Source organism: Eurosta solidaginis, chromosome 2 (assembly GCF_040869045.1).
Source record: "Eurosta solidaginis isolate ZX-2024a chromosome 2, ASM4086904v1, whole genome shotgun sequence".
Classification (NCBI taxonomy): Eukaryota; Metazoa; Arthropoda; class Insecta; order Diptera; family Tephritidae; genus Eurosta; species Eurosta solidaginis.
The window spans coordinates 296,323,466-296,339,076 of NC_090320.1; the positions used below are offsets into that span (position 1 = coordinate 296,323,466).

The following is a 15,611-nucleotide window of genomic DNA, read 5'->3' on the forward strand; positions in this document are numbered from 1 at the left end:
GAAAATCGACCAAAATCGGCAGCGGCGGAGGCGTTTATCGGCGGCGTTTATCTCCACACAATTCAGTGGCTCTATCTGTTTGTATGTTTTGCCGCACCACTAAAAAATGTCTGCATCAAACTAAATTTCTAAAAGTCTAACCAAGGCTATAGTATTCGCTTTAGTATAGGAAAACAATTTGCTCGCTAAAACATTCTAATTGTATTGAATATTAGCTTTTGTTTTCAAAATGCGAACAATCGTTTCGTTATCTGGTATCGCTCCATTAAAATCTGCCGCTGGGAATGACACCAATATGACCTAAATAAAAGTATTCATTAAAAACTAGATAACGCACAGTCTCATCTCAGAGTCACGTTTATCAAAAACGAGAAAGCATATGCACCATAATATTTCAACTGTATCTCTTTCGATGTTCTACTCTCCTTTTGAAATCAGTATATATGAAGTGAGTGCTCTTTGTTGACATGTGCTACGCTCTTCTGATATACATATCTACTGACGTATCTAAATATATACGCATACACTTTCATATACATATATCGGTTAAGCAAGCCTTTTTTTGCGGAACAGGGGCACCTAAGTTCATAATCATGGCATTCGCCTATATATAACGAATAGGGAATAAAAGAAAAGGGCAAAACAATGAAACAAAGATTAAAACGAATGAAATATACAAACAACTATACTGTTACGAGTTATAGTGAAAGATACCGACCGACAGCTGACGTTTAACGAAGCAACAATAAAACAACAAAATCGTTGGCGATAGCAAAAACCCAAGCGCCAACAGTTCGCCTCCGTCACATTGGAGCGATCAGTTTGTGCTCGTGAATCGTTAAGTGCAGGTGGTGGTCACAACTCGTCAACGGCACTAAATCGTCGATGAATCGAAAAGCAATAGAAAGCAAAATATGTACGTGTAGTGAATTTTTTTTGTTTCATACGAAATTGTGCAGTGAACCAATTTTTTACTGAAAAAAAAAAAAAAAAAAAATTATGTGAAAAATTTAAATAAAATAAAATTTAATGAAGTCGCAAAAATTTGAGTTGAAAAAAAAAGAAAGAAATCAATCACCAATTTGCCCAAATTATTTTGATCATTTAAAGCGCATCGCAACTAAGACCAGCCATAAATGAACATTTGTGTTGGAACTTTTTAGCGATAATCCATTTAAAATAAAAAGAAAATAAAAAATATTGGTATTGGGAAATATAAATATGAAATACATATACATATGTATGTTTAAAATCCAACAACAAAAACTAGTAAAGAATTCAAGTATACATTCATTTGTATGTATGCTGTACAATAGGGCATACCACATCGAAGAAGTGGAGCACGAAAAAGTTATTCAAAGAAGAAGCAATAAAAGAAGTAACTCCACAATTTGAAGTTTACTAAAGTACAAGAATTGCATCGATCAGTGAGCGAAGAAAGAAGAGGGTGGCAAGCAAGCGAATTGGTGAGTCAAAAAAGTAAAAGATGAATTACAAATGTACCTAATCATGAATACTAGAGTTGGATTTTTTAGTTCAATGAAAAGATTAGTTCACTTGTAGTTCGTTCAGTCCATCGAACTAGTTCTTTTGTCTCTTAGTTCGGTCACTTAATTGAACTATTGTTGAACCAATTGAACTAGTTCAATACATAGTTCAATTTGGAAGTCAAATCTACTGACTCCCTGATTTAAACATCATATATACCGCCAACACTTATGGAAATTCGGCAGTACCTGCATTTAACTTTCTGAGAAGTGCTCCCATATTTCACTTCGCTTTGGCATCTGAAACAAATCATTATGTATTACATGCCAACCTAATATAAACGCACGCAAGTCATTTTCTGTTAAAAATGTCTCATGCACATACAACTTGTATGAGAGCAACCCAAATTGAATTTGCCGCGTGAAAACCTAACTCGATTTCCAATTTTTGTTCTGCGTGACATTTAGATTTGACGTTTGCACACATGCTTTACATTGTCGCAACGCATGCTTATTTGGGTTCGGGCAAAAAACGCCGGTTGTTTGCGTGCGCTAAAAAAACGCAGTGCGGTTTTATTAGGTTGGCATGTTAAACACACATTTTTCTAGTTAAATTTATGAGGGCAAAATGGAAACACTTACTACTACATTTAAAAGATTAAACCTCTAAAATAAATTGTAAAACTTTACAAAATGACGATATGGCGTTAAACATCGCGAGATTCGATCAGCTGTTTTAATTTTGACAAAGAAGTGAGTTGTCATACCTATATTTTGAAATTTTAATTTGCAAGGTTGCCATATAAAAGTTTAGTGCACTTTACTGAACGAACTAGCGAACTAGTTCAATTAAAAGATCTAGTTCTTTCGTTCTTTAGTTCAATAGATCCCCAAGCCTAATTAATACCATAAACATTTTGAAATTGGGGTGCATATGAAGCGAAAAAAAGAAATAAAAGTTTTTGCATTCCCATGTACAGCAGCGAACAGAAGAATAGCAGGCAATTAAGCTCTTTCTTTCTATTGTAAATTTATTTTTATTTATTTATTTATTTTTATTTATTTATTTATTTATTTTTATTTATTTATTTGTAGTCATACATGACGAGAGTGCACTTACAGACTAATGACAAAACTTTGGATTTTTTTTTTTGTGCTTAGTATAAATAATAAATGTTAAGTGATCAATATAAATATTACACGATTATAAAATTACAACATTAATCAAAACTTACAAGTAGTGAAGCTACAAATTTGGCCTTAGAGCTAAATAAATCAGAGGTAAAAGAACCCGATGGAGTGTTAAGTTCCCTTAAAGCTCTATAGATAGGTGCATTGCTAGCATAAGTATTTCTGACTTATTTTAAGGAAAAAAGATCGTTATTCCTTAGACAACGCTACGGGACATGGAAAAATATACGTTGAAGTAAAAGAGGGCAATCTATTATACCATTTATAATGTCGAACACTGTAGAGAGGGAGAGAATAGTTCTTCTGGAGTTTAACGATTTCAGGTTGATTAATTTGCATCTGGCAATATATGGTGGAATTTGGTCTATAAAAATTAATGAGCGTAGAGCATAGTGCAAAAACACCTTCTGAACACGTTCAAGTCGTTTGATATGACAATCAAAATATGGTCTCCAAATGAAGACCGCATACTCAAGTTTGGAGCGAACAAGTGACGTGTATAAGAGCTTCAGCGTATACGGATCACTAAAGTCCGAACTAAACCGACGAATGAAAGCAAGCATAGCATACGATTTTGCTATAGTGCTATTGATATGGCTCAAGAATGAAAACTTAGCATCGAAAATAACACCCAGGTCGGATATTTCATTCAGGGCGTATAGATTAGAGTTGCCAATGGAATAGGAGGTGGGAATAGAGGAACGAGACTTCGCAAAGGACACATGGAAACATTTACTAACATTAAGAAGAAGTCGATTTTTTTCACACCACAAAACAACGTTGTTTAAATCATTCTGAATTCTAGGTGAATCAGACAGAGAACGAACAGAGGAATAAATTTTAAGATCGTCAGCGTATAGCAGAAAATTTGAGAATGTAAAACACTCACAAATATCATAAATAAAAATGATAAAGAGTAAGGGTCCCAGAATGCTATCTTGAGGCACACCAGAGGAGGCAATAAAGTTATAAGATGATAAATTGTCAACAACTACAATGCAGTGCCGAGAAGAAAGGTACGATTTTATCCAAGATAGAAAAGTAGAGTGAAAGCCCAGATGCGCCAACTTTTCAACTAAAAGTGTGTGACTCACTTTGTCAAAGGCTTTGGAAAAGTCAGTATAAATGGTGTAAATTTGCAGGTGATCATTAAAAGCAGATGTACAGAATTCAGAAAACACGGCAAGGTTGGTAACCATGGATCGACCAGACATGAAGCCATGTTGGTTGATAGAAATATATCTCTTGATGCAAAAAAACATCTTTTGCTTGACAATATATTCAAACAATTTAGATACGGTTAAAAATTTTGAAATTGGCCTGTAGCTGGCAATATCATTTTTATTACCCCTTTTGAAAACAGGCGTGATAGAGGTAAATTTCCAGGCATCAATAAAAACACCCGAATGAAGTGATTTATTAAAAATTATCATAAGAGGATAAGCAACAGCAGTGCAGTTTTTGAAAAGGTAAGATGAGAAACCATCAACATCCGAACTCGTAGACGACTTAATATGCAGAATACCATCGAGCACATCATCAAGCGATAGGGAAAGTGATCCAAAATTAATTGGTGATTTGGTATCTGGGAAATAGTTGTCATCCAACGGCCCAGACGACGACTCAGAATTAGAGCTGAAAAAGTCAGCAAAAAGATTAGCAGCCTCTTGCGGGGAGGATGCACTGGTTCCATTGTAGAACACATCCGGTGGTATGCTAGAACACATTCTTTTGGATTTAACAAAACGCCAAAAAGACTTTGGAGTTTGCTTGATGTCAGATTCAAAATTATGAACATAATCTCGGTATAAGTCCTTATTTAGGGATTTAAATTCTTTGCGATAGCGGTGAAATTTTTCTTTATGAGAAACAGAGTTAGAAGACTTGTACTTTTTGTAAAATTTGTTTCTTAGATACTTTAACCTCTTTAATTTCGATGTATACCATGGTATCCTATGGCATTTCTTCCCAAAAACTGGAACATGTTTTGAACAGAATGTTTGAATTCTATTTCTAAATACTTCAAAGCATTCCTCAGCATTGATATTAGCAAGTAAGGAGTCCCAATCTAAGGCAGCTATATCCAAATGAACATTATGCAAGTTTCCATGTTTGAAATTGAAACTTGAACAAACACTTTTAAGCGAAACTTCTCTAAAATTATAGAACTCAATAAGTATAATAAGAGGAATATGATGAATGGTAGTCTTAGAAATAGGATCCAAACATTCGGTTATAGAAAAATTTATATTATCATTAACGAAAATAAGATCAAGATATCTAGAAAGACTATTGGAAAAATGGTTAACCCGAGAAAGATCTAAGCTTGCCATGTTGTCGACTACGTAAGACTCTGGAAAACTAATAACAGTTTTTGGAAGGAATGTAAAGTTGTTATCACAGGAAATCCACTCTAAATTACTTAAATTAAAGTCACCCAGAATGCAGAAATTACAATTAGAATTCTTAGAAACTAAGCCTACAATGTTGTCCACGTGCATTTTATAGATGGCGTCAGCGCTTGCCGGCGGTATGTAGGAAGCACAGATTATGAAATCAGACGCACCACGTACACTGATACAAAGCTGATCAAATTAAGTAGAACTTTTATGAATTTTGTAACTATAACTATGCGAACTATTCCGAAAACGTTTTTAAAAAATATTCGAAAAGAGTTTTTAAAAAAATTTCGAATTAAAAAATTTTTTTTTTCACACTTTATATGAAGAAAAAAAAACCTGTGTGTCGGTAAAAAAAATAAGCAAAACAAATTTTGAGAGAATATGACTTGCATATTCCTAGCACTTTCTTTGCTACAAAGCCCCGTGCTCAAAACAGAACGAGATAACTCCAAACATGAATTTTGAAATTTTCGTATAATTTTCTCTAGCTTTCGAATTTGTTCGAAAAGTTTTTAAGATTAGTTGCATATAAAATAAATATAATGTATCGAAAATAAAAGTAAAAGGATTTATTTGATTTGAAATAATTGCCACTGCTATGTTGTATTCCCTGCTGTACATATTATTTATATATGTAAATAAGTTTCTAACAAGAGTTCAAAGATATTCATACAATTAAAACCTGCAAAACCAGAAAATCGAAATTTTTGGCAGCCTAAAATTAACAAAAAAAAAAAAAAAAAAAAACATGCAAGGAAGTCCAAGTTCGGCGGAACCAAACTTTATATACCTAGCTGTAGATTTTCAGTAAACACACTCAATTACTATGTTCTAAATTTCAAGTATTCAGCTTACCGGGGAGTTATTTGAAATTCAAAATATTCCAAAGATTTTTAAGGAGTTTTCGTAATGTCTTGATCAGTGCACCACCTAGTGGAAAACTTTCGTCTAACACCTATCATTCGCAATTCAAGGTTTAAAGTAACCAGCTCATCTGGTAGATACTTAAAAATCAAGCGTAAAGTTCCTTGTTTAGCAGGCATTTCATAACTTTCCGGAACCGTGGGCCATCTACCGGAATTTTTGTCCCTTACGTTGCGTTATAGCTTAATAGCAAATAACTTAAAAAAAGTGATTTCATATAATGGCAGGGAAAAGGGGAGGGGGATGTTTTTGCTTATTTGAAAACATTTTTGGAATTTTCGTGCTTAACTCTAGTATATCACTATTGAAGTGGAATATAAGTATAATAAGTATACATTTAATTAAGTGCGGGAGTAGGAGTGAGAGTGAGAGTTGGAGAGGAGGTGCAAGTGGAAGTGAGAGTGGGGGCGTAAGTAAGACTGATACAGAATGAGAGTAAGAGTAATAGTTGGAGTGGTTGTGGGAGTGAGAGTGGGAATAGGTTGAGTAGTGAGTTCGGAAATGGGAGAAGAGGTGGAATGAGAAGAGAATGGAGATAAAGGGAATCGTATATAGGAATAATAAATATAAATGGAAGAAAAAGTGGACGAGGTTTGGATGAAGAGTGACAGGGGGAAGATATCAATTTTTCCATTGTTCCAAATGTAAGATATAAAAAATGTGAGCGAATTTATCTCCCAATTTCAATAACAGTTCACCCTGGGCCCAGATAAGCCCGTGTTCGTACAGAGATACGTACAGAAGTGGCTCAACCCAATTTTTTGGACATTGGAAATTTTTTTTTATAACAAACAACCCACTGTTTTCCGATTAAATTTTTAATTTATAGTTCCTTATGTATACAGTTGGCAATATGAATATAAACGCACTAAAGAGAATATAAAGAAGAATTTAGAAAGCAAATATGAAAATGAAATAAAATTTGAGAATTTTTTTGATGCGAATGCGTCAACGAAAGCAGACTTAGCATTAATTAGTTTGAGAGGAAACAAAGCAAATTGTGTTACTGAACCTGAAAAGTCATAAATTATAAAAAAATAAAATTGAAAAATATGACGTTAAAAGAACAAAAAAATTCAGCTTATGCTCATGTTGTACTTAAATAAATGGCTGGTAAATATTTATATGCGTTAGGGTGGCTCAGCCGAAATACTAATTATAAAGTGTTTTTTTTTGTACCGGAATCATAAAAGTTATTATTTTCTAATGTTTTGGATACGGTCAAACTGCTTTGTCGTAGAGCTTACGATATCTCGAACATGTTCAAGAAGAGATTTCTCGAGAGTCTCGCCTTCTCGCGAGATTCTCGAATCTCGAATTGCTCGTAAGTCTCGCGAGATTCTCTAATCTCGAATGACTCGTAAGGCTCGCGAGATTCTCGAATCTCGAATTTCTCGTAAGGCTCGCGAGCTTCTCGACATTCATCTTAATCGATTCATTGGCTGTTTTATATAGAGCTTACGATTTCTTCTGGAGCACAAGCCAAAATGTCCGCAAATCCACAAGTAAAAAATACCGAAATGTATAGAATATATCCAATGCAGCGACTGAATTGAAAGTCGAGAAGATCGCGAGTATTGCGAGTAATTCGAGATTCGAAAAACTCGCAATACTAACGAGTAATTCGAGATTCGATGATCTCGCGAGAAGCCGTGTTCTTGATGTCTCGTTGAAAAATAAAATATGGCGAACAAAATTATATGTATAATAAATATGTTTTGAGTTAAATGTCATTGAAGCAATATAATCAACAAAAAAGTCACAAGTAAAAAAACCAAGTGCTTAAATACTGTCCGTTCAGCGATTAAGTAAGACTGTCGGGAAGCTGGCGAGATTTACGAGTACTTCGACACACGAGAATCTCGCGAGAAGTCGAGTTATCGATTTCTCTGGTCTCAAAAATCTCGCTTGTGTTCGAGAAGAAATCGTAAGCTCTACTTTGTCGGAACAATTGAGTTGTTTCGAATCGGTATCTTTTATGAAAGCAGACACTCATTTAAAAACCGTGTAAATTTTCGAAACCAGTTCTTTTTTCTGGAATCGGTCACTTTTATAAAGACGGTTATATATTTATTTTATATATTTTTCAAAAACTTTTATTTTTGCAACGTGTTACGTCTTTCCTTTCCGGCTAAGGTTTGGAAGCGGTTACGTTTTAAAACTGGGTGCTTTTAGAAACCGTTATGGTATTTGTAAATAATTTTTTTTTTAAATTGGCAACTTTTTGGAATGATTTAGTTTTCCGACGCCAGTCTTCCAGTCTTGTAGAACTAATGAACTTTTAAGACCAATTCCTTTTTTGGAAAAGTAAAATTTTTTAAAACCAGTAAGTTTTGGCACCATTGAAGTTGGCTGCAAATTTAAATATAAAATTACTTTGAGTCTGAACAACGTCCATCATGTACGATGTAGCAGTTGGGTGACTACTGTTGTTTCATGTTATTCTTACTATATTCGTATTCTCTGTGAAACTGTTGTTGTTGTTGTAGCGAGTGGAGCGTATCTTTACTCCCCGTGGATTTCGGGGTGTGTTATCGATGTTGATGGTCCTTTCGATAGGTTCCGGTAACAAGCACCATTAAGGTACAAGCCCGACCTTCTCGGGAACGATTTAATATAACCAAATTGAACTCTCTAGGGTAATAGTTTAGTTGAGGGGTTGACTGCTAATACGCTTCCAAAAATATATGGAGAGAGGTGTCAATCAACGCGTCTTGACTACAGTATTAATAATCGAAGACGAAAAACAAAAGTTTTAACTCGTTCAAAAGATATTAACGAAAAACCGAAAAATGACCCGCGAGTCCTTCCGAAACCGGGGGTGGTATCCATAGTAATTTTGGGCACAACACCTTTCTGCGTTGGCGGCCTTCGGGCACGCTTATAAAATATTACCCTGGGTTGGTCCAACACCGGTTTGGAGACCAAAACTATATCCGCGCAAAACACTTATGTTCACAATTTTTTTTGTGGGTACTACAACATTACAACAACCACATTAAAATCGCCAATTTCAATTGCAAATATCTCCAGCCAGAGATAAAATGTTTCTTGTTCGCCTTCGGATTATTGTTGTCGAGGTCAAAACGCGGTTTTGACACCTCTTTCGATATTTTTGGTAGCGTATTAGCAGTCGACCCCTCAACTTGACTTTTACCCTTTCTAGGTCCTCCTAGTTGCATGAGGAACTTGTGGTTGCGCGAGCCTCCGCTGCTAAAGAAACAGGATTTGCCACTGATAGATGAGGTTGACCATTGGGTTGGAGAATTTATAAACTGCGCTGGTGACCCCTTGAATCCTTTGGGTATTTTAGTCATCTCTTATGACAGGCATACCTGCGCGGTTATATTCTAATCCCCCTAATCCGCTGTTGTACTCATTTTATTGTGTAGTTAGTATTTTGTGAATTTACTTTTGAATTATTTTGAATTTTTCGCCAAACGACTTTCATTTATTGAGATTGCTATAATTGTGTTATTCTATTTACAGATTTTTGCATTCACGTGGCGAGGCAGTGAAAGTTTAATAAACAACTCGATATTTTTCAAGTTAAATAAATAGAGAAAGGCTTTATGATTAGTAACAAAGTAGCTAAGAAATATTAACCTACGTAAATCAAAATAAATCTAACTCAATTGCTGCGGCTTAGCAGATATTTGTTGTTATAAAATAATAAACTATTCTGAGGAAAAAGAAACTTGCTCTGTTTTGAAACTCAATACGTTTTTATAAAATTATGCTTTTAATGTTTTTTAAGCTTTAATAAAAGTAAAGTAAAAAAAAAGTTATCCAACAGTGTTATTTTTGAAAAGAAGAAGAAAATTAAAAAAGTGTAAAAGTATTTGAAAAGTTTGCAGAAAATAAATAATCCAAGAGTAGAGAGTTTTGAATTTTGCAATAAGAAAATCACTCTGAAAGTGTCTGACAACGATCAACAAGGAAGAAAGGTAAGCCTGAATTTTTTATTTCAATAGATAATTAATTTAAGATGGCAACTCTACCCAATGATCGTAGATTTCATATTTTTTCAATTTATTTGATTTCCATATACAACATATGTATGCGCATGCCATTGGGCGATTTCAGCGAGCACAATTTTTGTTGATACGTACATGATGCCCATCGTGAGCCTTAAGTATTCTCTCTTTAGAGATACGAGCCAATTGTGCGTATAATATCGTAGGATTTGCACATCTATCTATAAATCTTATAAAATAAAGTCGCTAAATACCATGTATGCACATAACTTCACACAGAATGCTCCGATTTTAAAACGGTTTTTTGCATTTGAAAGCTTAGCTACGTGAGATGGTACAGTTAATATAATTTGAAGATATATATTATAGGGGCGTGGCAAATTGCCAAAATGTAGTAAAAAATCATAAAATCTTTGTTTACACAGCTATAACTCATAAACGGATGGATGGATTTAAAAAATTCTACTTTTCAGTAAAACTGAAATATTTACCTTCGATTTGCAACAAAAAATTCCTTGATTCCTTTCTTATATCAGCCAAATTGTTTAAACAAAAGTAACATTTTTACCAAAAAATGTGTTTGTGTGGTTGTTTGCTGTGTACTGTACGCGGTAATTGCTTTTGTGTGAGGCATGATGCGACACATACACGTACATATATAGAATTCGCTGCGTTATTTAACTTCGGGCGTAGGTGTATAGGTATGTATGGATGTACATCACTACATAGTATAAATAAAGTTGCTTTTTCTGTCCCTATGTCCCTTTGAATGCCTAAACCTTTAAAAATACGCAACGGATTTTGATGCGCTTTTTTTTAATAGGTAAAGAGTGATTGAAGAGGAAGGAACGGATGAACATATTTGGCTGAAAATTGGCGGAGCTACCCCTCCACCAACCAGGAGACAGACATAGGATAATCTTTATCCCGTTCTGTCTAGGGTCTTGAGATCAAAACGTGGACCTGGGTAATCCTGGGATATGTTTGTACAATATGGGTATCAGATGGAAACTGTTTATGAGTACTTTGATACGGGGTAGTTTTCGTGCCCGCGGGTAACTAGGGTCTCGAGATATAAGCGAAAACGTGGACGCGGGTACTCCTAGAATGTGTTTATAGAATATGGATAACAAATGAAAGCTGTTGATGAGTGCTTTAGTACAGAGTAATTTTTATACCGCTGGGTGACTAGGGTCTCAAGATATAGGCCAAAACCTGGACCCGGATACCCCTAGAATGTGTGTGTAATAGGGATATCAAATGGAAGCTGTTGCTGAGAACTTTAAAGTAATTTTCATTGTGATATCCAATTTAGTCGCATGAACCTGGCAAAACTGATAAATATACATGCGAAGCCGAAATAAAGACATGAATTAATAATACCCATATAACTATTTACATACGTCCTATTCGATTTGCCTGGCAATAAGTAATGAAGAAGAATGGGAAAAACTTGAGAGAAGAGAAAAGATGGAAGGAGAAGGAGATTGAGAAAGAGATAGAGTGAGACGAAGATAGAGATAGATGAAGCGAAAAGACGGAGGAAGGAGTGAATAAAAGGATGAAGAACAAGTAAGGAAGGTTAAGTTCGGGTGTAACCGAACATTACGTACTCAGTTGAGATCTATGGTGACAACATAAGGGAAAATAACCATGTACAAAAATGAACCGAGGGAAACCCTGGAATGTGTTTGTATGACATGTGTATCAAATGAAAGGCATTAAAGAATATTTTATGAGGGAGTGGGCCATAGTTCTATAGGTGGACTCCATTCAGGGATATAGCCATAAAGGTGGATCAGGGTTGACTCTAGAATGCGTTTGTACGATATGGGTATCAAATGAAAGGTATTAATGAGTATTTTAAAAGGGAGTGGGCCTTAGTTCTATAGGTGGACGCCGTTTCGAGATATCGCCATAAAGGTGGGCCAGGGGTGACTCTAGAATTCGTTTGTGCAATATGGGTATCAAACGAAAGGAGTTAATGAGTATTTTAAGAGGGAGTGGGCCTTAGTTCTATAGGTGGACGCATTTTCGAGGTATCGCAATAAAGGTGGACCAGGGGTGACTCTAGACTTTGTTTGTACGATATGGGTATCAAATGAAAGGTGTTAATGCGTATTTTTAAAAGGGAGTGGGCCTTCGTTCTATAGGCGTTCGCCTTTTCGAGATATCGCCATAAAGGTGGACCAGGGGTGACTTTAGAATTTGTTTGTATGATATGGGTATCAAATGAAAGGTGTTAATGATTATTTTAAAAGAGCGTGGGGCTCTGTTCTATAGGTGGACCCTCGAGATATCGCCATAAAGGTGGACCAGGTGTGACTCTAGAATGCGTTTGTACGATATGGGTATCAAATGAAAGGTGTTAATGAGTATTTTAAGAGGGAGTGGGCCTTAGTTCTATAGGTGGACGCCTTTTCGAGATATCGCCATAAAGATGGACCAGGTGTGACTCTAGAATGCGTTTGTACGATATGGTATCAAATGAAAGGTGTTAATGAGTATTTGAAAAGGGAGTAATCCTTAGTTCCATAGGTGGACGCCGTTTCGAGATATCGCCAAAAAGGTGGGCCAGGGGTGACTCTAGAATTCGTTTGTGCAATATGGGTATCAAACGAAAGGAGTTAATGAGTATTTTAAGAGGGAGTGGGCCTTTCTGGACCAGGGGTGACTCTAGACTTTGTTTGTACGATATGGGTATCAAATGAAAGGTATTAATGAGTATTTTTAAAAGGGAGTGGGCCTTCGTTGTATAGGTGTTCGCCTTTTCGAAATATCGCCATAAAGGTGGACCAGGGGTGACTCTAGAATGAGTTTGTACGATATGGGTATCAAATTAAAGGTATTAATGAGAGTTTTAAAAGGGAGTGGTGGTAGTTGTATATGTGAAGGCGTTTTCCAGATATCGACCAAAATGTGGACCAGGGTGACCCAGAACATCATGTGTTGGATACCGCTAATTTATTTATATATGTAATACCTGCCAAGATTTTAAGCGTTTTTTATTTCGCCCTGCAGAACTTTTTCATTTTCTTCTACTTAATATGGTAGGTGTCACAACCATTTTATAAAGTTTTTTCTAAAGTTATATTTCGCGTCAATAAAACAATCCAATTACCTTACCATGTTTCATTCCTTTTTTCGTATTTGGTATAGAATTATGGCATTTTTTTCAATTGTCGTAATTTTCGATATCGAAAAAGTGGGCGTGGTCATAGTCGGATTTCGTTCATTTTTCATACCAAGATAAAGTGAGTTCAGATAAGTACGTGAACTGAGTTTAGTAAAGATATATCGATTTTTGCTGAAGTTATCGTGTTAACGGCCATGCGGAAGGACAGACGGACGACTGTGTATAAAAACTGGGCGTGGCATTAACCGATTTCGCCCATTTTCACAGAAAACAGTTAACGCCATAAAATCTATGCCTCTACCAAATTTCAAAAGGATTGGTTAATTTTTGTTCGACTTATGGCGTTAAAAGTATCCTAGACAAATTAAATGAAAAAGGGCGGAGCCACGCCCATTTTTAGATTTTCTTTTATTTTTGTATTTTGTTGCACCATATCATTACTGGAGTTGAATCTTGACATAATTTACTTATATACTGTAAAGATATTAAATTTTTTGTTAAAATTTTACTTTAAAAAAATTTTTTTTTTAAAAGTGGGCGTGGTCCTTCTCCGATTTTGCTAATTTTTATTAAGCGTACATATAGTAATAAGTGTAACGTTCCTGCCAAATTTCATCATGATATCTTCAACGACTGCCAAATTACAGCTTGCAAATTTTTAAATTACCTTCTTTTAAAAGTGGGCGGTGCCACGCCCATTGTCCAAAATTTTACTAATTTTCTATTTTCCGTCATAAGTTCAACTCATCTACCAAGTTTCGTCGCTTTATCGGTCTTTTGTAATGAATTATCGCACTTTTTCGGTTTTTCGAAATTTTCGATATCGAAAAAGTGGGCGTGGTTATAGTCCGATATCGTTCATTTTAAATAGCGATCTGAGATGAGTGCTCAGGAATCTACATACCAAATTTCATCAAGATACCTCAAAATTTACTCAAGTTATCGTGTTAACGGACCGACGGACGGACGGACGGACATGGCTGAATCAAATTTTTTTTCGATCCTGATTATTTTGATATATGGAAGTCTATATCTATCTCGATCCATTTATATATGTACAACCAACCGTTATCCAATCAAACCTAATATACTCTGTGAGCTCTGCTCAACTGAGTATAAAAAGTGGGGGGGGGAAGCAGAGTTAGACGGAAAAAGCTTATTAAAATTTATGTATATATACCAAATTTAGGGCAGAACAACGTCTGACGGGTCTGCTAGTGACCTTATAAATTTTGCAGCCCCGCGCTTTTGTACACGCCTTTCTTGCTTGATGGATCATATGTAACTCCTGTCTCCTTGCGATTTCTTCCCAATAGATTGCGACAGCTATGTCGTGTGCCAACTTATCGGCTTTCTCGTTACTTTTTATCTTATTACGACCGCGAACCCAGTATAAGTAGATGTATGGTTCGGGCTGACGGCTCACCACTGATCGCAACTATGCCATTCATGCAAATATTTTGTACAACCACGTTATTATATTTCACCGCCAATTTTTCACACGTTTCTAAGCAAAATTTTACTTCGAAGCACACTCAACAGCTTTTAGCGTTTTATTTTGTTTAAATGAATGTCAGCTGTTGAAATAACATTATACTTCATTTATTAAGCTGCAGCTGCCTAAGAGCGCTTAAATGATTTTCACCTTTCTTTCAGCTCATCGCTTGATTATGAAAAGCTGCTTTGCTTGGTTTGGCCTGCTTAACCACTACACAAAGGATCGCGATCTGCGTAAAAAATTCGTCATAAAAGATTGCTATAAAATTGTTTTTATGACTTGTTTTATATTGACATAGCTAAATGTACCGTTGTTTAGTAGTGTTTGCTGTAATTGCTGACTATTCAACCATGAGTCAATAATAAGCAAATATTTACAGTGAATTGCATTCATCTACTCTCTTTGTTCATGAGTTTGAGTATAAAGCAGACATTTTGTACTTAAGTGAAACGCATTTCCTAGACAAGTCCATAAAACCATAGGATAAGATTTGCATTATTGATTAACGAGCTGATGTGTTAACATTCTTTGAGTCATACAAATTTGTACACTGATGTGCAGTCATCAGAGGTATGTGAAATTTCTGCTATCGAAGTTTGTGTGGCCTTTTGTGATTTGATATTGCATTGCCACTTGATAATGACGTTGAGTAGAATTGCCACTTAATGACATGAAAGAAAAAAGTGTGATCTTTATATTCGAAATGAGCTTGGAATAACTCCGCATTGATTAAAAAAACAATCAAGAAATGATCTCGCAATTGATCTCAAAATGATCCAGTGAAACGTAACGAAATTATTCTGAAATAAGTAGTCAAATACCGAAATAGCCTTGAAAAGAGCTGATAAATTACGACATGAACAAGATATAGTTCCTAAATGATTCCAAAGTGATCTCATAAGCGACCACATTATACGAACTAGCTTAATTTCCTACAGGGTGCCAAAACTTACATATTTAGCTATCTATATATTTATGTACATATATCACTACAGT

The 15,611-nt window shown here is 35.3% G+C and overlaps 1 protein-coding gene across 4 annotated transcripts in view; it reads left to right on the forward strand.

The window, feature by feature from the left end:
• The first annotated feature begins 811 nt into the window (after nt 1–811).
• The window catches only part of Pde11 (Phosphodiesterase 11), a 251,591-nt gene continuing 236,791 nt past the window's right edge, over nt 812–15,611 (forward strand). For 2 of the 4 annotated variants that reach the window (XM_067768642.1, XM_067768644.1), the window contains exons 1-2: nt 812–1,466; nt 9,494–9,951. The gene's annotated coding sequence lies outside the window, so the exon portion shown is untranslated. The remainder of the gene's footprint in view (nt 1,467–9,493; nt 9,952–15,611) is intronic. The other 2 variants (XM_067768643.1, XM_067768645.1) reach the window with 2 other exon arrangements.